Here is a 21,335-nt window from a genome sequence, read left to right as displayed (position 1 = left end):
GAAGGAGTTGGATATCACATCTCATGTTATAGGAAAGATCTCAGGTTTGGTATTAGAAGCATTGAGACATCAAATCTCATGTTATAGGAAGGGTCTCAGGATTGGAATGGGAAGAAGTTGGATATCACATCTCATGCTATAGGAAGGGTCTCAGGATTGGAATGGGAAGGAGTTGTATATGACGTCTCATGCCATAGGAAGGGTCTCAGGTTTGGTATAAGCATTGAGATATCACATCACATGCTATAGGAAGGGTCTCAGGATTGGAATGGGAAGGACTTGGATATCACATCTCATGCTATAGGCAGGGTCTCAGGTTTGGAAAGGGAAGGAGTTGGATATCACATTTCATGTTAGAGGTAGGATCTCTGTTTTGGTATTAGAGGCATTGAGATATCACATCTCATGCTATCAGAAGGGTCTCAGGATTGGAATGGGAAGGAGTTGGATATCACATCTCATGCTAAAGGGAGGGTCTCAGGTTTGGAAGGGGAAGGAGTTTGATATCACATCTCATGCCATAGTATGGTTCTCAGGTTTGGTAGAAGCATTGGGATATCACATCTCATGCTATCGGAAGGGTATCAGTATTGGATTTGGAAGGAGTTGGATATCCCTTCTCATGCTATAGGAAGGGTCTCAGGTTGGAATGGGAAGGAGTTGGATATCATATCTCATGTTATAGGAAGGGTTTCAGGATTGGAATGGGAAGGACTTGGATATCATATCTCATGCTATAGGAAGGGTCTCAGAATTGGAATAGGAAGGAGTTGGATATCACATCTCATGTTATAGGAAAGATCTCAGGTTTGGTATTAGAAGCATTGAGACATCAAATCTCATGTTATAGGAAGGGTCTCAGGATTGGAATGGGAATAAGTTGGATATCACATCTCATGCTATAGGAAGGGTCTCAGGTTTGGTATAAGCATTGAGATATCACATCTCATACTATAGGAAGGGTCTCAGGATTGGAATGGGAAGGAGTTGTATATGACATCTCATGCCATAGGAAGGGTCTCAGGTTTGGTATAAGCATTGAGATATCACATCACATGCTATAGGAAGGGTCTCAGGATTGGAATGGGAAGGACTTGGATATCACATCTCATGCTATAGGCAGGGTCTCAGGTTTGTAAAGGGAAGGAGTTGGATATCACATTTCATGTTAGAGGTAGGATCTCAGGTTTGGTATTAGAGGCATTGAGATATCACATCTCATGCTATCAGAAGGGTCTCAGGATTGGAATGGGAAGGAGTTGGATATCACATCTCATGCTAAAGGGAGGGTCTCAGGTTTGGAAGGGGAAGGAGTTTGATATCACATCTCATGCCATAGTATGGGTCTCAGGTTTGGTAGAAGCTTTGGGATATCACATCTCATGCTATCGGAAGGGTATCAGTATTGGATTTGGAAGGAGTTGGATATCCCATCTCATGCTATAGGAAGGGTCTCAGGTTGGAATGGGAAGGAGTTGGATATCACATCTCATGTTATAGGAAGGGTCTCAGGATTGGAATGGGAAGGACGTGGATATCATATCTCATGCTATAGGAAGGGTCTCAGAATTGGAATGGGAAGGAGTTGGATATCACATCTCATGTTATAGGAAAGATCTCAGGTTTGGTATTAGAAGCATTGAGACATCACATCTCATGCTATAGGAAGGGTCTCAGGATTGGAATGGGAAGGAGTTGGATATCACATCTCATGCTATAGGAAGGGTCTCAGGTTAGGTATAAGCATTGAGATATCACATCTCATGCTATAGGAAGGGTCTCAGGATTGGAATGGGAAGGAGTTGTATATGACATCTCATGCCGTAGGAAGGGTCTCAGGTTTGATATAAGCATTGAGATATCACATCTCTGCAATCGAAAGGGTCTCAGGATTGGAATCGGAAGGAGTTGGATATCCCATCTCATGTTATAGGAAGAGTCTCAGGTTTGGTATTAGAAGCATTGAGATATTACATCTCATGCTATAGGAAGTGTCTCAGGATTGGAATGGGAAGGACTTGGATATCACATCTCATGCTATAGGGAGGGTCTCAAGTTTGATATTAGAAGCATTGAGATATCACATCTCATGCTATAGGAAGGGTCTCAGGATTAGAATGGGAAGGAGTTGGATATCACATCTCATGCTATAGGAAGGGTCTCAGGTTTGGTATAAGCAGTGAGATATCACATCTCATGCTATAGGAAGTGTCTCAGGATTGGAATGGGAAGGAGTTGGATATCACATCTCATGTTATAGGAAGGATCTCAGGTTTGGTATAAGCATTGAGATATCACATCTCTGCTATCGGAATGGTCTCAGGATTGGAATGGGAAGGAGTTGGATATTCCCATCTCATGATAAAGGAAGGGTCTAAGGTTTGGAAGGGGAAGGATTTGGATATCACATCTCATGTTATAGGACGGGTCTCAGGTTTGGTATTAGAAGCATTGAGATATCACTTCTCATGAGATAGGAAGGGTCTCAGTATTGGAATGGGAAGGACTTGGATATCACATCTCATGCTATAGGGAGGGTCTGAAGTTTGATATTAGAAGCATTGAGATATGACATCTCATGATATCGGAAGGGTCTCAGGATTGGAATGGGAAGGAGTTGGATATCACATCTCATGATAAAGGAAGGGTCTAAGGTTTGGAAGGGGAAGGATTTGGATATCACATCTCATGTTATAGGACGGGTCTCAGGTTTGGTATTAGAAGCATTGAGATATCAAGTCTTATGGTATAGTAAGGGTCTCAGGATTGGAATGGGAAGGAGTTTGATATCACATCTCATGCCATAGTATGGGTCTCAGGTTTGGTAGAAGCATTGGGATATCACATCTCATGCTATCGGAAGGGTATCAGTATTGGATTTGGAAGGAGTTGGATATCTCATCTCATGCTATAGGAAGGGTCTCAGGTTGGAATGGGAAGGAGTTGGATATCACATCTCATGTTATAGGAAGGGTCTCAGGATTGGAATGGGAAGGACTTGGATATCATATCTCATGCTATAGGAAGGCTCTCAGGTTTGGAAGGGGAAGGAGTTGGATATCACATTTCATGGTAGAGGAAGGATCTCAGGTTTGGTATAAGAGGCATTGAGATATCACATCTCATGCTATAGGAAGGGTCTCAGGTTTGGTATAAGCAGTGAGATATCACATCTCATGCTATAGGAAGTGTCTCAGGATTGGAATGGGAAGGAGTTGGATATCACATCTCATGCCATAGTATGGGTCTCAGGTTTGGTAGAAGCATTGGGATATCACATCTCATGCTATCGGAAGGGTATCAGTATTGGATTTGGAAGGAGTTGGATATCCCATCTCATGTTATAGGAAGGGTCTCAGGATTGGAATGGGAAGGCCTTGGATATCATATCTCATGCTATAGGAAGGCTCCCAGGTTTGGAAGGGAAAGGAGTTGGATATCACATCTCATGTTATAGGAAGGGTCTCAGGATTGGAATGGGAAGGACTTGGATATCATATCTCATGCTATAGGAAGGCTCTCAGGTTTGGAAGGGGAAGGAGTTGGATATCACATCCCATGCTATAGGAAGAGTCTCAGGTTTGGTATAAGCATTGAGATATCACATCTCATGCTATAGGAATGGTCTCAGGATTAGAATGGGTAGGAGTTGGATATTACATTCTTGCTATAGGAAGGGTCTCATGTTTGGAATGGGAAGGAGTTGGATATCTCATATGCTATAGGAAGGATCTCAGGTTTGGTATTAGAAGCATTGAGATGTCACATCTCATGCTATCGGAAGGGTCTCAGGATTGGAATGGGAATGATTTGGATATCACATCTCATGTTATAGGAAGGGTATAAGGTTTGGTATAAGCATTGAGATATCACATCTCTGCTATCGGAAGTGGCTCAGGATTGGAATGGGAAGGAGTTGGATATCCCATCTCATGTTATAGGACGGGTCTCTGGTTTGGTATTAGAATCATTGAGATATCACATCGCATGCTGTAGGAAGGGTCTAAGGATTGGAATGGGATGGACTTGGACATCACATCTCATGCTATAGGTAGGCTCTCAGGTTTGGTATAAGCATTGAGATATCACATCTCATGCTATAGGAAGGGTCTCAAGATTGGAATGGGACGGATTTGGATATCACATCTCATGCTATAGGAAGGGTCTCAGGTTTGGTATACGCATGGAGATATCACTTCTCATGCTATAGGAAGGGTCTCAGGATTGGAATGAGAAGGAGTTGGATATCACATCTCATGCTATAGGAAGGGTCTCAGATTTGGTATAAGCATTGAGATATCACATCTCATGCTATAGGAAGGGTCTCAGGATTGGAATGGGAAGGAGTTATATATGACATCTCAGGCCATAGGAAGGGTCTCAGGTTTGGTATAAGCATTGAGATATCACATCTCTGCTATCGGAAGGGTCTCAGGATTGGAATGGGAAGGACTTGGATGTCAAATCTCATGCTATAGGGAGGGTCTCAAGTTTGATATTAGAAGCATTGAGATAACAAATCTCATGATATCGGAAGGGTCTCAGGATTGGAATGGGAAGGAGTTGGATATCACATCTCATGATATATGAAGGGTCTCAGGTTTGGAAGGGGAAGGATTTGGATATCACATCTCATGTTATAGGACGGGTATCAGGTTTGGTATTAGAAGCATTGAGATATCAAGTCTCATGGTATAGGAAGGGTCTCAGAATTGGAATGGGAAGGAGTTGGATAACACATCTCAAGCTATAGCAAGGGTCTCAGGATTGGAATGGGAAGAAGTTTGATATCACATCTCATGCCATAGTATGGGTCTCATGTTTGGTAGAAGCATTGGGATATCACATCTCATGCTATCGGAAGGGTATCAGTATTGGATTTGGAAGGAGTTGGATATCCCATCATGCTATAGGAAGGGTCTCAGGTTGGAATGGGAAGGAGTTGGATATCACATCTCATGTTATAGGAAGGGTCTCAGGATTGGAATGGGAAGGACTTGGATATCATATCTCATGCTATGGGAAGGCTCTCAGGTTTGGAAGGGGAAGGAGTTGGATATCACATCTCAAGCTATAGGAAGGGTCTCAGGTTTGGTATTGTTAGGAAAGATTTCGTTATTGTAGGGAACTTTCCTTCCATGTGGCAACCCCTAAACTTTTTGCTATTGTTTTCAACCTGTTTTCTTGACTTTGCCAGAGAAGTGCAGCCTTTCGCCGTACTCCTCTGGGCTTTCGCTCCTTTCTTACGGGGAAACTGACATGCCCTTAAGACAGTCAGTACCGGGGAACGCTGTTTCCCGTAGTTTCTTTTATCGTGTCGCCACTTTAGTGCAACACGACACAAGAGGGCACTGTAAGCTAAGTTACAGCTCTCTTGGGTCTCTAGCCTTCTACAGACCCTAGACACTCTTATAGGATGGTTTTTGGATCGGTGCAAGTCATTCAGGGACTGGGCTGGTGGCAGCGATCATTTGGTTTATTTTGAGCTCCTTTTGCCGTTCTGAGCACCTTTTTGCCGCGAACACAAAAGGGTGGCCCGGCTACCCAAAATGGCCGGACCACGAGGCTCCTTTGTCTCGTCCACTGTCCGTCTTGCTCCCTTTACCTTCCCCCGGGTCAGGCGACCCGGGGCCTTCCTTATTTGGGCATGTAGTTTCCCGCGAAACACGGTTGCTTTCGCGGGCTTCTACATGTCGTTTGAGTGCCCCCAGGATGTGGGCTGGGCTGTCTGGTCCCAATACACATCCTGGGTGCCAGAGAGTCTAGGGTGGTGTGAATGCCTGGGACCACTGTGGTCCGTGATTGGTCCACGTATGGTATGTGTGTTGATGAGCGGATCTCCCATTGGCTCCCCTCCGTTTTGGCGCGAAGGGAACCGTGGATAAGAGGGAGCTGGAAACACCACTACCATGTCGATCTCCTGAGTTCTTACGAACCCAGGGATACAGGAGCCAAGTATCCTGCGAACACGAGGCTGGACCGAGGAATCGCTGGTGACCCCCCTGAAGAACTTCTGCTCCTCATTGCTGTCGTCCGGTGAAGCCCTTTCCACCTAAGATCGAACAAGAAGGCCTGTACTGGCGCTTCGACCTATTGGAATAGCAGGACCAGCTATTCCCGGCACCTTCATCAACTCCTGCTGTAAGCCTTCGGAAGTGTCTCTGGGCCATCCAGTTGACTGACCAGCTTACTAAGGAGGCCTGCTCTGTAATCGCCGACAGGTTGGGTGGTATTCTGAGTCCGGGGCATGCTCACACGCTTCGTTTGCTTAGCAGTCCTAAGCTAGAGGTGAGCAGTGCTCGTTTGGCTTGAATACACCCGGCCGTTCCGTTGCCCTGCTGTGGCGACAAAACTGTGCTTGTTTCTTCGATCGGGACGTCTTTTTACTCTGCACGACGACGAGACGTTCCCTGCTCTTCAGAACCTGCCAGAAGCTGTATCTATCGAGGAGAAGCTCGGGCCTGCTTGCTTCGGGGACCGGTGAGTAGATTAGCTAGGATCTGGTCGCCCTCCTGCAGTGCCCCTTGCTTTTCCCCGCTGTAAATACAGCACCCCTTGTCCGTACTCGCGCCCTGCTTCTGCCTCACAGTGGAGGCTGCGCTAGAGTCGCGGACCGTGTTCTCCTTCATTAGAGCTCCCTACAGAGCTGTTCAACGTCCTCCGAAGAGCTTCACCTTCTGCCCATTGGCACCGGCGTGTGCAGGTACTTTTGAGCGCTAGGCTCCACTCTTCGTAGGGATTGGACTACCATCTAGTTAGGGGCCTCAGAAGGCGGACATATCACACGCATTGGTTCGCACTGCCTGTTTTCCTTCCCCTGCAGGTGGATAACATATTTCGTGCTGCTAATGCTGTGAAACTGTGTATTCTGTATATATATTGGGTGGATAGTGTATGTGTTGGTTTAATATCGTTGTATATTGCTGCTTTTACTGTAGTTATTAGTTTCAAGGCCTTATAATAAATGTGTATCTATTTTTGATATAAACAACTGTTTGGAGTAGTTTGTAAGCGCTCTTGCTTTGTGTGCTCATTGCGGGCTTTCAGTCACCCTCACCCCTCTTGAGACCTAGTCTTGACCGCCGCGATCGCTACCTTGATTGGTCTGGCTTGTCCAGAGGTTACCCTGTTCCAAGTAATTAGGTTGGCCTTCTGAACCTCTGCGCCACCAGGACAGAGTTCAGAAATCCGTCTTAACAAATTGGTGTACAGCGGTGGGATACGACTGAAGGTATCCAGTGTTGCGCACGAGCTAAGGCGTTTTCAGGTTATTCCAACCAGGACACGCAGTAAAGTATTGAATATAACGTTAAAAAGGCCATAGTCCTATCGACAGTATGGAAACGAATACTTTATTAACCTTAAATGCTTCGAAATCTGAAACATTGAAGAAGATGTGTGCGGAGAGAGGGGTTTCCTCTCAAGGCACTAAATTGGAAATGATCCAGAGAATCGTGGCGTGGCAAGAAGCGCAGCTTGACGCTATAACTTCCGAGGACAGTGCAGAAGGTGGTGGGGCTGCTCTCACTGGCAGAACCGACGGTTCTGCCGCTGCACTGATCCATCACGACCACGAGGACAGGGAGGATGTAATGTCTAACGTTTCCTCTGCCAGTGTTGATGGGGAGGCTATGCTTGAATTCAAGAAGCAAGAGCTGCGGTTTAGGCAGCAGGAGCTTGAATTCAGCATAGCCAAACTGAAAATCGACCAGGCAGAAAAACAAAAAGACAGGGATCACCAGTTGGAACTGGCCAAGCTTCAGTTCGCAAATGGGTCCAAGGGTCCTGGACATGGTTCTGGGGCTTCCTCTCATCCACGGTTTCCAAAAGATCTGCTCAGTGTGTATGAGGAACGAAATGACATTATGGACTGGTTAAATGCGTTTGAGTATGCATGCGAGGTTCAAGAGGTTGATAATGCGGATAAGATTGCATGGTTACTCAGCAGACTGCCCCATTCTGGTTGCAGTGCCATTATGGAAATGTCGAAGGCTGAGCGCGCTGATTTTGCAATGTTGAAGCAGACTCTCATTTTAAAGTTTGGGAAGACTCCGACCCAATATTTGAAAAGGTTTAGAGAGTATAAGAAAAAGGAAGGTGGTACTTGGGTGTCGTATGTAGCTGAGTCCCTGAAAAACTTGACTGGCTGGGTTGAAGGTTATAAGGTTTCTACCTTCGAAGGCATGATCAATCTGGTCATGCTGGAACACATTTTTGCTTCTTCTTCCCCGGAGCTTAAGCAGCATTTGGCCGATTCGAAGGAGATAGATCCTAAGAAGCTGGCCATTGCAGCAGATTTATGGGTGTCACATCGAGTGTCCCATAAGGACAAAACTCATCCTGGTAAGCAGGAGGAAGGGAAAAAGTCCAAAGATGTGGAGGGTGGGGAATCTGCTAAATCTTCTTCCCATAAGGGCCACAAAAAGAAAAATAAGGGTAAGCCATCCGAGAACTCACAGGGTAGTGGAGGTTCGCCTCCGAAACAGAACTCTGGTTATAATAAGCCTCCCTACGTAAACAGACCCAATGGGGCTTGTTTTTCTTGTGGAGCAACTGACCATGTGAAGGGGGATCCCCGTTGTAAGGTTAGACCTTTGGGGGTCCACTCCGCTAATCTGGCCTTCTCCTCCTACGAGGAAGAAGAGATTACAGGAGCATCCTTCTCCTCAGACTCATTTCCCAGCGGAATAGAGGCTGAGGTAGTTTTAGTGTCCCTGGGTTCCTGGGAGCCTAAAGTCGCAGAGGCGTATGCTAGGATTCCGGATAATACCAAGCACTACTTTAAAGACAGTGTGCTGATCAATGGAGTGGATACTCCAGCTCTTAGGGATAGTGGGTGCAGTCGAACTGTAGTGGATTCTACCTTGGTAGACTCAGAGGAAGTTGCCAGAGCTACTCTGATGCCCACTAAGTTGGCTGACGGCCCCCTCCGTATGTTTCCCGTGATCCCTGTTAATCTAACTTTAAATGGTACAGCAGTTAGGATTCCAGTGAGCATTCAGAGAAACGTCCCGGGAAAGGTCTTGTTGGGCAATGATCTCAGAGCTCTAGGGCTCGTAGGAGACACTGCCGAAAGACCCTACACACGGTCTCAAGCACGGGCAGCATTGGCCAAGTCCAATACGCCGCCCCAGCCGAAGGGGAAACCCAAGGCGAAAGGAGTCAACAAGTCCCGACGGGGGAAAGAGAATATTCCCCCGAACTCGCCTACCACTGCGGTGGAGGGAGTTGGTCAATCGCCCGAGCCTGACGAGGAGGTGGCGATGCCTGAAGTGTTCGACCCCAACGACCATCCTGAACTAAAAGACTTGTTAGTTGAAGGAGGTCCTGATAGGGACGACTTCAGTAAGGGCCAACGTGAGTGCCCATCTCTGGAAGGCCTAAGGAGACAGGCCTGCTCCCAGCTTGAGGGTGAACCTCCTGGGAAGCATCGGATTTATTGGGAAGGTGGACTCCTGTACAGTGAGCCCACAGAGTCTACAGAAGGAGACCATAGGAGGTTGGTGGTTCCCCTTTCTGTTAGACCCTTCCTCCTGCAGTTGGCGCATGAAGTTCCCCTTGCTGGTCACCTTGGAATGAAGAGGACCAAGCAAAGGTTATCTATGCACTTCTACTGGCCCAAGATGGGGGTGCAAGTAGAAAGTCACTGCAGGAGTTGTGCCTCCTGCCAGTTGTCTGGTAAGGTTGGCGCGACAATCCAAGCTCCGTTGGTACCGCTCCCAGTTGTGGGGGTACCATTTGAAAGGGTAGGGATCGACATCGTTGGTCCCCTTGACCCGCAAACATCCTCAGGCAATAGGTTTATCCTGGTGCTGGTCGACCATGCAACCAGGTATCCTGAGGCCATCCCATTAAAGACTGTAACTGCCAAGTCAGTTGCAAAAGCGTTACTCGGCATATTTACTAGGGTTGGCTTCCCTAAAGAAGTTGTGTCAGATCGTGGCAGCAACTTTATGTCGAAGTATATGCAGGCTATGTGGAAAGAATGTGGGGTCACCTACAAGTTCTCTTCTGCATACCACCCCCAGACCAATGGTCTGGTGGAGCGTTTCAACAGAACGCTAAAGAGCATGATTGGGGCTCTGGAGGAGCCCCAGAGGAGGAAATGGGACCTTCTTTTACCATGCTTGTTGTTTGCCTACAGAGAGGTACCACAGGAGGGTGTTGGCTTCAGCCCCTTCGAACTTCTGTTCGGTCATCCCGTACGGGGACCCTTAGCCATCGTCAAAGAGGGATGGGAGATGCCCACTCCCCCTGTTACTACCAATGTAGTTGACTATGTGCTAGGGCTCAGAAAACGGATGGTACTCCTGATGGGCTTGGCTAGTGAAAAGTTGAAGGCCGGACAAGCGCTGGTGAAACATTGGTACGACCAGAAAGCTTCCTTAATTCACTTTACCCCTGGTCAGCAAGTCCTGATCATGAACCCTATAAGGCCTCGCGCTTTACAGGACAAATGGTCAGGCCCTTACACAGTGGTGGAGCCCCTGGGTGAGGTGAACTATTTAGTGGACCTTGGAAGGCCTGGACAGGCTCCAAAAGTGTTCCACGTAAATAGGCTGAAGGCTTTCGTCCCAAGAGTCGAAATCGCAGCACTGCTACTGGCGTCAGACGTTGAGGAAGAGGAGTCAGAACCTCTTCCCGACCTGTTCCAAAGCGGTCCTTCAGATAGCTCCGTTGAGGGTGTCCGAGTGGCCCCTCACCTGACTTCTGATCAGCAGGCTGAGGTGAAAAGTTTGCTTAGGCAGTTTTCCCCCCTGTTTTCACAGTCGCCTGGTTTGACACCTTGGTGCAAACATAACATTGACACAGGAGACAGTGTACCTACCAAAAGTAGGGGATACAGGATGTCGGATAAAGTACGGTCTTATATTAAGACCGAGGTCAACAAGATGTTAGACCTTGGGGTGATTGAACCCTCTAGTAGTCCTTGGTCCAGTCCTGTGGTTCTGGTTCCAAAAGCAGGCACTTCTGAATTGAGGTTCTGCGTGGATTACAGGGCTCTGAATGCTGTCACCAAGACAGACGCTCACCCCTTGCCTCGAACTGACGAGCTGGTGGATACCTTGGGTGCCTCCAAGTACCTCAGCACGTTTGACCTGACTGCGGGCTATTGGCAAATAGCTTTAGCAGAACATGCCAAGGAGAAGACAGCATTTTCAACTCCCGACGGGCTTTACCAATTCCGGGTAATGCCGTTCGGATTGAAGAATGCACCTGCCACTTTCCAGAGGCTTGTGAATCATGTGTTGAATGGGTTGGACGAATTCTGTCTTGCATATCTAGACGATATAGCCGTTTTCAGTGCCACCTGGGAAGACCATGTGAAACACCTCGGGATTGTGCTCCAGGCTCTTCAGAAAGCCCACTTGACCATAAAGGCGAGTAAATGCCAAATTGGACAAGGCTCAGTGGTTTACCTTGGGCATGAAGTAGGTGGGGGAAGGATACAGCCTCTCCCCAGTAAAGTACAAGCAGTACAAGACTGGCCTACCCCCACTACACAAACCCAAGTGAGAGCCTTCTTAGGACTCACGGGTTATTACCGCAATTTTATGGCAGACTATGGCACCATAGCTGCTCCTCTGACTGCCCTCACAACTCCGAAGAAACCCAAGAAGGTAACTTGGACTGACGAGTGTGAGAAGGCCTTCAATGGCTTGAAAGACTCCTTGTGCCAGGCCCCTGTGCTCAGGGCCCCTGATTATCAAAGACCTTTTATCGTGCAGACGGATGCCTCTGACACTGGGATAGGAGCTGTACTATCACAAGTAGATGAGAAGGGTAAGGAACACCCTATCGGTTTTATTAGTCGCCAGCTTAAGGACAGAGAGCTCAGATGGTCCACGGTAGAGAAAGAATGTTTCTCTGTTGTGTGGGCCCTAAGGAAGCTGCGGCCCTACCTCTATGGGACCCACTTCACTGTGCAGACTGACCATAAGCCGTTAAAGTGGCTAATGAACATGAAGGGGGAGAATCCAAAGTTGCTTAGGTGGTCCATAAGTCTACAAGGCTTCGACTTCACTATTGAGCATAGGCCAGGTGTCCAACATAGCAATGCTGATGGGTTGTCCAGAATGTTTTACCGACCTGAACAAGAGACTCATCCAGGGGTGGATTAGTTCCCCCTGTCCATAGTCTGGGAGGGGCGAGTGTTAGGAAAGATTTCGTTATTGTAGGGAACTTTCCTTCCATGTGGCAACCCCTAAACTTTTTGCTATTGTTTTCAACCTGTTTTCTTGACTTTGCCAGAGAAGTGCAGCCTTTCGCCGTACTCCTCTGGGCTTTCGCTCCTTTCTTACGGGGAAACTGACATGCCCTTAAGACAGTCAGTACCGGGGAACGCTGTTTCCCGTAGTTTCTTTTATCGTGTCGCCACTTTAGTGCAACACGACACAAGAGGGCACTGTAAGCTAAGTTACAGCTCTCTTGGGTCTCTAGCCTTCTACAGACCCTAGACACTCTTATAGGATGGTTTTTGGATCGGTGCAAGTCATTCAGGGACTGGGCTGGTGGCAGCGATCATTTGGTTTATTTTGAGCTCCTTTTGCCGTTCTGAGCACCTTTTTGCCGCGAACACAAAAGGGTGGCCCGGCTACCCAAAATGGCCGGACCACGAGGCTCCTTTGTCTCGTCCACTGTCCGTCTTGCTCCCTTTACCTTCCCCCGGGTCAGGCGACCCGGGGCCTTCCTTATTTGGGCATGTAGTTTCCCGCGAAACACGGTTGCTTTCGCGGGCTTCTACATGTCGTTTGAGTGCCCCCAGGATGTGGGCTGGGCTGTCTGGTCCCAATACACATCCTGGGTGCCAGAGAGTCTAGGGTGGTGTGAATGCCTGGGACCACTGTGGTCCGTGATTGGTCCACGTATGGTATGTGTGTTGATGAGCGGATCTCCCATTGGCTCCCCTCCGTTTTGGCGCGAAGGGAACCGTGGATAAGAGGGAGCTGGAAACACCACTACCATGTCGATCTCCTGAGTTCTTACGAACCCAGGGATACAGGAGCCAAGTATCCTGCGAACACGAGGCTGGACCGAGGAATCGCTGGTGACCCCCTGAAGAACTTCTGCTCCTCATTGCTGTCGTCCGGTGAAGCCCTTTCCACCTAAGATCGAACAAGAAGGCCTGTACTGGCGCTTCGACCTATTGGAATAGCAGGACCAGCTATTCCCGGCACCTTCATCAACTCCTGCTGTAAGCCTTCGGAAGTGTCTCTGGGCCATCCAGTTGACTGACCAGCTTACTAAGGAGGCCTGCTCTGTAATCGCCGACAGGTTGGGTGGTATTCTGAGTCCGGGGCATGCTCACACGCTTCGTTTGCTTAGCAGTCCTAAGCTAGAGGTGAGCAGTGCTCGTTTGGCTTGAATACACCCGGCCGTTCCGTTGCCCTGCTGTGGCGACAAAACTGTGCTTGTTTCTTCGATCGGGACGTCTTTTTACTCTGCACGACGACGAGACGTTCCCTGCTCTTCAGAACCTGCCAGAAGCTGTATCTATCGAGGAGAAGCTCGGGCCTGCTTGCTTCGGGGACCGGTGAGTAGATTAGCTAGGATCTGGTCGCCCTCCTGCAGTGCCCCTTGCTTTTCCCCGCTGTAAATACAGCACCCCTTGTCCGTACTCGCGCCCTGCTTCTGCCTCACAGTGGAGGCTGCGCTAGAGTCGCGGACCGTGTTCTCCTTCATTAGAGCTCCCTACAGAGCTGTTCAACGTCCTCCGAAGAGCTTCACCTTCTGCCCATTGGCACCGGCGTGTGCAGGTACTTTTGAGCGCTAGGCTCCACTCTTCGTAGGGATTGGACTACCATCTAGTTAGGGGCCTCAGAAGGCGGACATATCACACGCATTGGTTCGCACTGCCTGTTTTCCTTCCCCTGCAGGTGGATAACATATTTCGTGCTGCTAATGCTGTGAAACTGTGTATTCTGTATATATATTGGGTGGATAGTGTATGTGTTGGTTTAATATCGTTGTATATTGCTGCTTTTACTGTAGTTATTAGTTTCAAGGCCTTATAATAAATGTGTATCTATTTTTGATATAAACAACTGTTTGGAGTAGTTTGTAAGCGCTCTTGCTTTGTGTGCTCATTGCGGGCTTTCAGTCACCCTCACCCCTCTTGAGACCTAGTCTTGACCGCCGCGATCGCTACCTTGATTGGTCTGGCTTGTCCAGAGGTTACCCTGTTCCAAGTAATTAGGTTGGCCTTCTGAACCTCTGCGCCACCAGGACAGAGTTCAGAAATCCGTCTTAACAGGTATTAGAAGCATTGAGATATCACATCTCATGCTATAGGAAGGGTCTCAGGATTGGAATGGGAAGGAGTTGGATATCACATCTCATGCTAAAGGAAGTATCTCAGGTTTGGAACGGGAAGGAGTTGGATATCACATCTCATGTTATAGGAAGGGTCTCATGTTTGGTATAAGCATTGAGATATCATATCTCTGCTATCGGAAGTGTCTCAGGATTGGAATGGGAAGGAGTTGGATATCCCATCTCATGTTATAGGATGGGTCTCAGGTTTGTTATTAGAATCATTGAGATATCATATTGCATGCTGTAGGAAGGGTCTAAGTATTGGAATGGGAAGGACTTGGATATCACATCTCATGCTATAGATAGGCTCTCAGGTTTGGAGGAAAGGGAAGGAGTTGGATATCACATTTCATGTTAGAGGAAGGATCTCAGGTTTGGTATTAGAGGCATTGAGACATCACATCTCATGCTATAGGAAGGGTCTCAGGATTGGAATGGGAAGGAGTTGGATATCACATCTCATGCTATAGGAAGGGTCTCAGGTTAGGTATAAGCATTGAGATATCACATCTCATGCTATAGGAAGGGTCTCAGGATTGGAATGGGAAGGAGTTGTATATGACATCTCATGCCGTAGGAAGGGTCTCAGGTTTGGTATAAGCATTGAGATATCACATCTCTGCAATCGAAAGGGTCTCAGGATTGGAATCGGAAGGAGTTGGATATCCCATCTCATGTTATAGGAAGAGTCTCAGGTTTGGTATTAGAAGCATTGAGATATTACATCTCATGCTATAGGAAGTGTCTCAGGATTGGAATGGGAAGGACTTGGATATCACATCTCATGCTATAGGGAGGGTCTCAAGTTTGATATTAGAAGCATTGAGATATCACATCTCATGCTATAGGAAGGGTCTCAGGATTAGAATGGGAAGGAGTTGGATATCACATCTCATGCTATAGGAAGGGTCTCAGGTTTGGTATAAGCAGTGAGATATCACATCTCATGCTATAGGAAGTGTCTCAGGATTGGAATGGGAAGGAGTTGGATATCACATCTCATGTTATAGGAAGGATCTCAGGTTTGGTATAAGCATTGAGATATCACATCTCTGCTATCGGAATGGTCTCAGGATTGGAATGGGAAGGAGTTGGATATTCCCATCTCATGATAAAGGAAGGGTCTAAGGTTTGGAAGGGGAAGGATTTGGATATCACATCTCATGTTATAGGACGGGTCTCAGGTTTGGTATTAGAAGCATTGAGATATCACTTCTCATGCTATAGGAAGGGTCTCAGGATTGGAATGGGAAGGACTTGGATATCACATCTCATGCTATAGGGAGGGTCTGAAGTTTGATATTAGAAGCATTGAGATATGACATCTCATGATATCTGAAGGGTCTCAGGATTGGAATGGGAAGGAGTTGGATATCACATCTCATGATAAAGGAAGGGTCTAAGGTTTGGAAGGGGAAGGATTTGGATATCACATCTCATGTTATAGGACGGGTCTCAGGTTTGGTATTAGAAGCATTGAGATATCAAGTCTCATGGTATAGGAAGGGTCTCAGAATTGGAATGGGAAGGAGTTGGATATCACAACTCAAGCTATAGTAAGGGTCTCAGGATTGGAATGGGAAGGAGTTTGATATCACATCTCCTGCCATAGTATGGGTCTCAGGTTTGGTAGAAGCATTGGGATATCACATCTCATGCTATCGGAAGGGTATCAGTATTGGATTTGGAAGGAGTTGGATATCCCATCTCATGCTATAGGAAGGGTCTCAGGTTGGAATGGGAAGGAGTTGGATATCACATCTCATGTTATAGGAAGGGTCTCAGGATTGGAATGGGAAGGACTTGGATATCATATCTCATGCTATAGGAAGGCTCTCAGGTTTGGAAGGGGAAGGAGTTGGATATCACATTTCATGTTAGAGGAAGGATCTCAGGTTTGGTATAAGAGGCATTGAGATATCACATCTCATGCTATAGGAAGGGTCTCAGGTTTGGTATAAGCAGTGAGATATCACATCTCATGCTATAGGAAGTGTCTCAGGATTGGAATGGGAAGGAGTTGGATATCACATCTCATGCCATAGTATGGGTCTCAGGTTTGGTAGAAGCATTGGGATATCACATCTCATGCTATCGGAAGGGTATCAGTATTGGATTTGGAAGGAGTTGGATATCCCATCTCATGTTATAGGAAGGGTCTCAGGATTGGAATGGGAAGGCCTTGGATATCATATCTCATGCTATAGGAAGGCTCTCAGGTTTGGAAGGGAAAGGAGTTGGATATCACATCTCATGTTATAGGAAGGGTCTCAGGATTGGAATGGGAAGGACTTGGATATCATATCTCATGCTATCGGAAGGCTCTCAGGTTTGGAAGGGGAAGGAGTTGGATATCACATCTCATGCTATAGGAAGAGTCTCAGGTTTGGTATAAGCATTGAGATATCACATCTCATGCTATAGGAATGGTCTCAGGATTGGAATGGGTAGGAGTTGGATATTACATTCTTGCTATAGGAAGGGTCTCATGTTTGGAATGGGAAGGAGTTGGATATCACATATGCTATAGGAAGGATCTCAGGTTTGGTATTAGAAGCATTGAGATGTCACATCTCATGCTATCGGAAGGGTCTCAGGATTGGAATGGGAATGATTTGGATATCACATCTCATGTTATAGGAAGGGTCTCAGGTTTGGTATAAGCATTGAGATATCACATCTCTGCTATCGGAAGTGGCTCAGGATTGGAATGGGAAGGAGTTGGATATCCCATCTCATGTTATAGGACGGGTCTCTGGTTTGGTATTAGAATCATTGAGATATCACATCGCATGCTGTAGGAAGGGTCTAAGGATTGGAATGGGATGGACTTGGACATCACATCTCATGCTATAGGTAGGCTCTCAGGTTTGGTATAAGCATTGAGATATCACATCTCATGCTATAGGAAGGGTCTCAAGATTGGAATGGGACGGATTTGGATATCACATCTCATGCTATAGGAAGGGTCTCAGGTTTGGTATACGCATGGAGATATCACTTCTCATGCTATAGGAAGGGTCTCAGGATTGGAATGAGAAGGAGTTGGATATCACATCTCATGCTATAGGAAGGGTCTCAGATTTGGTATAAGCATTGAGATATCACATCTCATGCTATAGGAAGGGTCTCAGGATTGGAATGGGAAGGAGTTGTATATGACATCTCAGGCCATAGGAAGGGTCTCAGGTTTGGTATAAGCATTGAGATATCACATCTCTGCTATCGGAAGGGTCTCAGGATTGGAATGGGAAGGACTTGGATGTCAAATCTCATGCTATAGGGAGGGTCTCAAGTTTGATATTAGAAGCATTGAGATAACAAATCTCATGATATCGGAAGGGTCTCAGGATTGGAATGGGAAGGAGTTGGATATCACATCTCATGATATATGAAGGGTCTCAGGTTTGGAAGGGGAAGGATTTGGATATCACATCTCATGTTATAGGACGGGTCTCAGGTTTGGTATTAGAAGCATTGAGATATCAAGTCTCATGGTATAGGAAGGGTCTCAGAATTGGAATGGGAAGGAGTTGGATAACACATCTCAAGCTATAGCAAGGGTCTCAGGATTGGAATGGGAAGAAGTTTGATATCACATCTCATGCCATAGTATGGGTCTCATGTTTGGTAGAAGCATTGGGATATCACATCTCATGCTATCGGAAGGGTATCAGTATTGGATTTGGAAGGAGTTGGATATCCCATCATGCTATAGGAAGGGTCTCAGGATTGGAATGGGAAGGACTTGGATATCATATCTCATGCTATGGGAAGGCTCTCAGGTTTGGAAGGGGAAGGAGTTGGATATCACATCTCAAGCTATAGGAAGGGTCTCAGGTTTGGTATTAGAAGCATTGAGATATCACATCTCATGCTATAGGAAGGGTCTCAGGATTGGAATGGGAAGGAGTTGGATATCACATCTCAAGCTATAGGAAGGGTCTCAGGTTTGGTATAAGCATTGAGATATCACATCTCATGCTATAGGAAGGGTGTCAGAATTGGAATGGGAAGGAGTTGGATATCACATCTCATGTTATAGGAAAGATCTCAGGTTTGGTATTAGAAGCATTGAGACATCAAATCTCATGTTATAGGAAGGGTCTCAGGATTGGAATGGGAAGAAGTTGGATATCACATCTCATGCTATAGGAAGGGTCTCAGGATTGGAATGGGAAGGAGTTGTATATGACGTCTCATGCCATAGGAAGGGTCTCAGGTTTGGTATAAGCATTGAGATATCACATCACATGCTATAGGAAGGGTCTCAGGATTGGAATGGGAAGGACTTGGATATCACATCTCATGCTATAGGCAGGGTCTCAGGTTTGGAAAGGGAAGGAGTTGGATATCACATTTCATGTTAGAGGTAGGATCTCTGTTTTGGTATTAGAGGCATTGAGATATCACATCTCATGCTATCAGAAGGGTCTCAGGATTGGAATGGGAAGGAGTTGGATATCACATCTCATGCTAAAGGGAGGGTCTCAGGTTTGGAAGGGGAAGGAGTTTGATATCACATCTCATGCCATAGTATGGGTCTCAGGTTTGGTAGAAGCATTGGGATATCACATCTCATGCTATCGGAAGGGTATCAGTATTGGATTTGGAAGGAGTTGGATATCCCATCTCATGCTATAGGAAGGGTCTCAGGTTGGAATGGGAAGGAGTTGGATATCACATCTCATGTTATAGGAAGGGTTTCAGGATTGGAATGGGAAGGACTTGGATATCATATCTCATGCTATAGGAAGGGTCTCAGAATTGGAATAGGAAGGAGTTGGATATCACATCTCATGTTATAGGAAAGATCTCAGGTTTGGTATTAGAAGCATTGAGACATCAAATCTCATGTTATAGGAAGGGTCTCAGGATTGGAATGGGAATAAGTTGGATATCACATCTCATGCTATAGGAAGGGTCTCAGGTTTGGTATAAGCATTGAGATATCACATCTCATACTATAGGAAGGGTCTCAGGATTGGAATGGGAAGGAGTTGTATATGACATCTCATGCCATAGGAAGGGTCTCAGGTTTGGTATAAGCATTGAGATATCACATCACATGCTATAGGAAGGGTCTCAGGATTGGAATGGGAAGGACTTGGATATCACATCTCATGCTATAGGCAGGGTCTCAGGTTTGTAAAGGGAAGGAGTTGGATATCACATTTCATGTTAGAGGTAGGATCTCAGGTTTGGTATTAGAGGCATTGAGATATCACATCTCATGCTATCAGAAGGGTCTCAGGATTGGAATGGGAAGGAGTTGGATATCACATCTCATGCTAAAGGGAGGGTCTCAGGTTTGGAAGGGGAAGGAGTTTGATATCACATCTCATGCCATAGTATGGGTCTCAGGTTTGGTAGAAGCTTTGGGATATCACATCTCATGCTATCGGAAGGGTATCAGTATTGGATTTGGAAGGAGTTGGATATCCCATCTCATGCTATAGGAAGGGTCTCAGGTTGGAATGGGAAGGAGTTGGATATCACATCTCATGTTATAGGAAGGGTCTCAGGATTGGAATGGGAAGGACTTGGATATCATATCTCATGCTATAGGAAGGGTCTCAGAATTGGAATGGGAAGGAGTTGGATATCACATCTCATGTTATAGGAAAGATCTCAGGTTTGGTATTAGAAGCATTGAGACATCACATCTCATGTTATAGGAAGGGTCTCAGGATTGGAATGGGAAGAAGTTGGATATCACATCTCATGCTATAGGAAGGGTCTCAGGTTTGGTATAAGCATTGAGATATCACATCTCATGCTATAGGAAGGGTCTCAGGATTGGAATGGGAAGAAGTTGGATATCACATCTCATGCTATAGGAAGGATCTCAGATTTGGTATTAGAAGCATTGAGATATCACATCTCATGCTATCGGAAGGGTCTCAGGATTGGAATGGGAAGGATTTGGATATCACATCTCATGTCATAGGAAGGATCTCGGGTTTGGTATTAGAAGCATTGATATATCACATCTCATGCTATAGGAATGGTCTCAGGATTGGAATGAGTAGGAGTTGGATATTACATTCTTGCTATAGGAAGGGTCTCATGTTTGGAATGGGAAGGAGTTGGATATCACATATGCTATAGGAAGGATCTCAGGTTTGGTATTAGAAGCATTGAGATATCACATCTCATGCTATCGGAAGGGTCTCAGGATTGGAATGGGAATGATTTGGATATCACATCTCATGTTATAGGAAGGGTCTCAGGTTTGGTATAAGCATTGAGATATCACATCTCTGCTATCGGAAGTGGCTCAGGATTGGAATGGGAAGGAGTTGGATATCCCATCTCATGTTATAGGACGGGTCTCTGGTTTGGTATTAGAATCATTGAGAGATCACATCGCATGCTGTAGGAAGGGTCTAAGGATTGGAATGGGATGGACTTGGACATCACATCTCATGCTATAGGTAGGCTTTCAGGTTTGGTATAAGCATTGAGATATCACATCTCATGCTATAGGAAGGGTCTCAGGATTGGAATGGGACGGATTTGGATATCACATCTCATGCTATAGGAAGGGTCTCAGGTTTGGTATACGCATGGAGATATCACTTCTCATGCTATAGGAAGGGTCTCAGGATTGGAATGGGAAGGAGTTGGATATCACATCTCATGCTATAGGAAGGGTCTCAGATTTGGTATAAGCATTGAGATATCACATCTCATGCTATAGGAAGGGTCTCAGGATTGGAATGGGAAGGAGTTGTATATGACATCTCAGGCCATAGGAAGGGTCTCAGGTTTGGTATAAGCATTGAGATATCACATCTCTGCTATCGGAAGGGTCTCAGGATTGGAATGGGAAGGACTTGGATGTCACATCTCATGCTATAAGGGAGGGTCTCAAGTTTGATATTAGAAGCATTGAGATAACAAATCTCATGATATCGGAATAGTCTCACATTGGAATGGGAAGGAGTTGGATATCACATCTCATGATATAGGAAGGGTCTAAGGTTTGGAAGGGGAAGGATTTGGATATCACATCT

Source organism: Ambystoma mexicanum, chromosome 13, assembly GCF_040938575.1.
Source record: "Ambystoma mexicanum isolate Mex_15411 chromosome 13, UKY_AmexF1_1, whole genome shotgun sequence".
Lineage (NCBI taxonomy): Eukaryota > Metazoa > Chordata > Amphibia > Caudata > Ambystomatidae > Ambystoma > Ambystoma mexicanum.
This window is presented reverse-complemented; position numbering follows the sequence as displayed.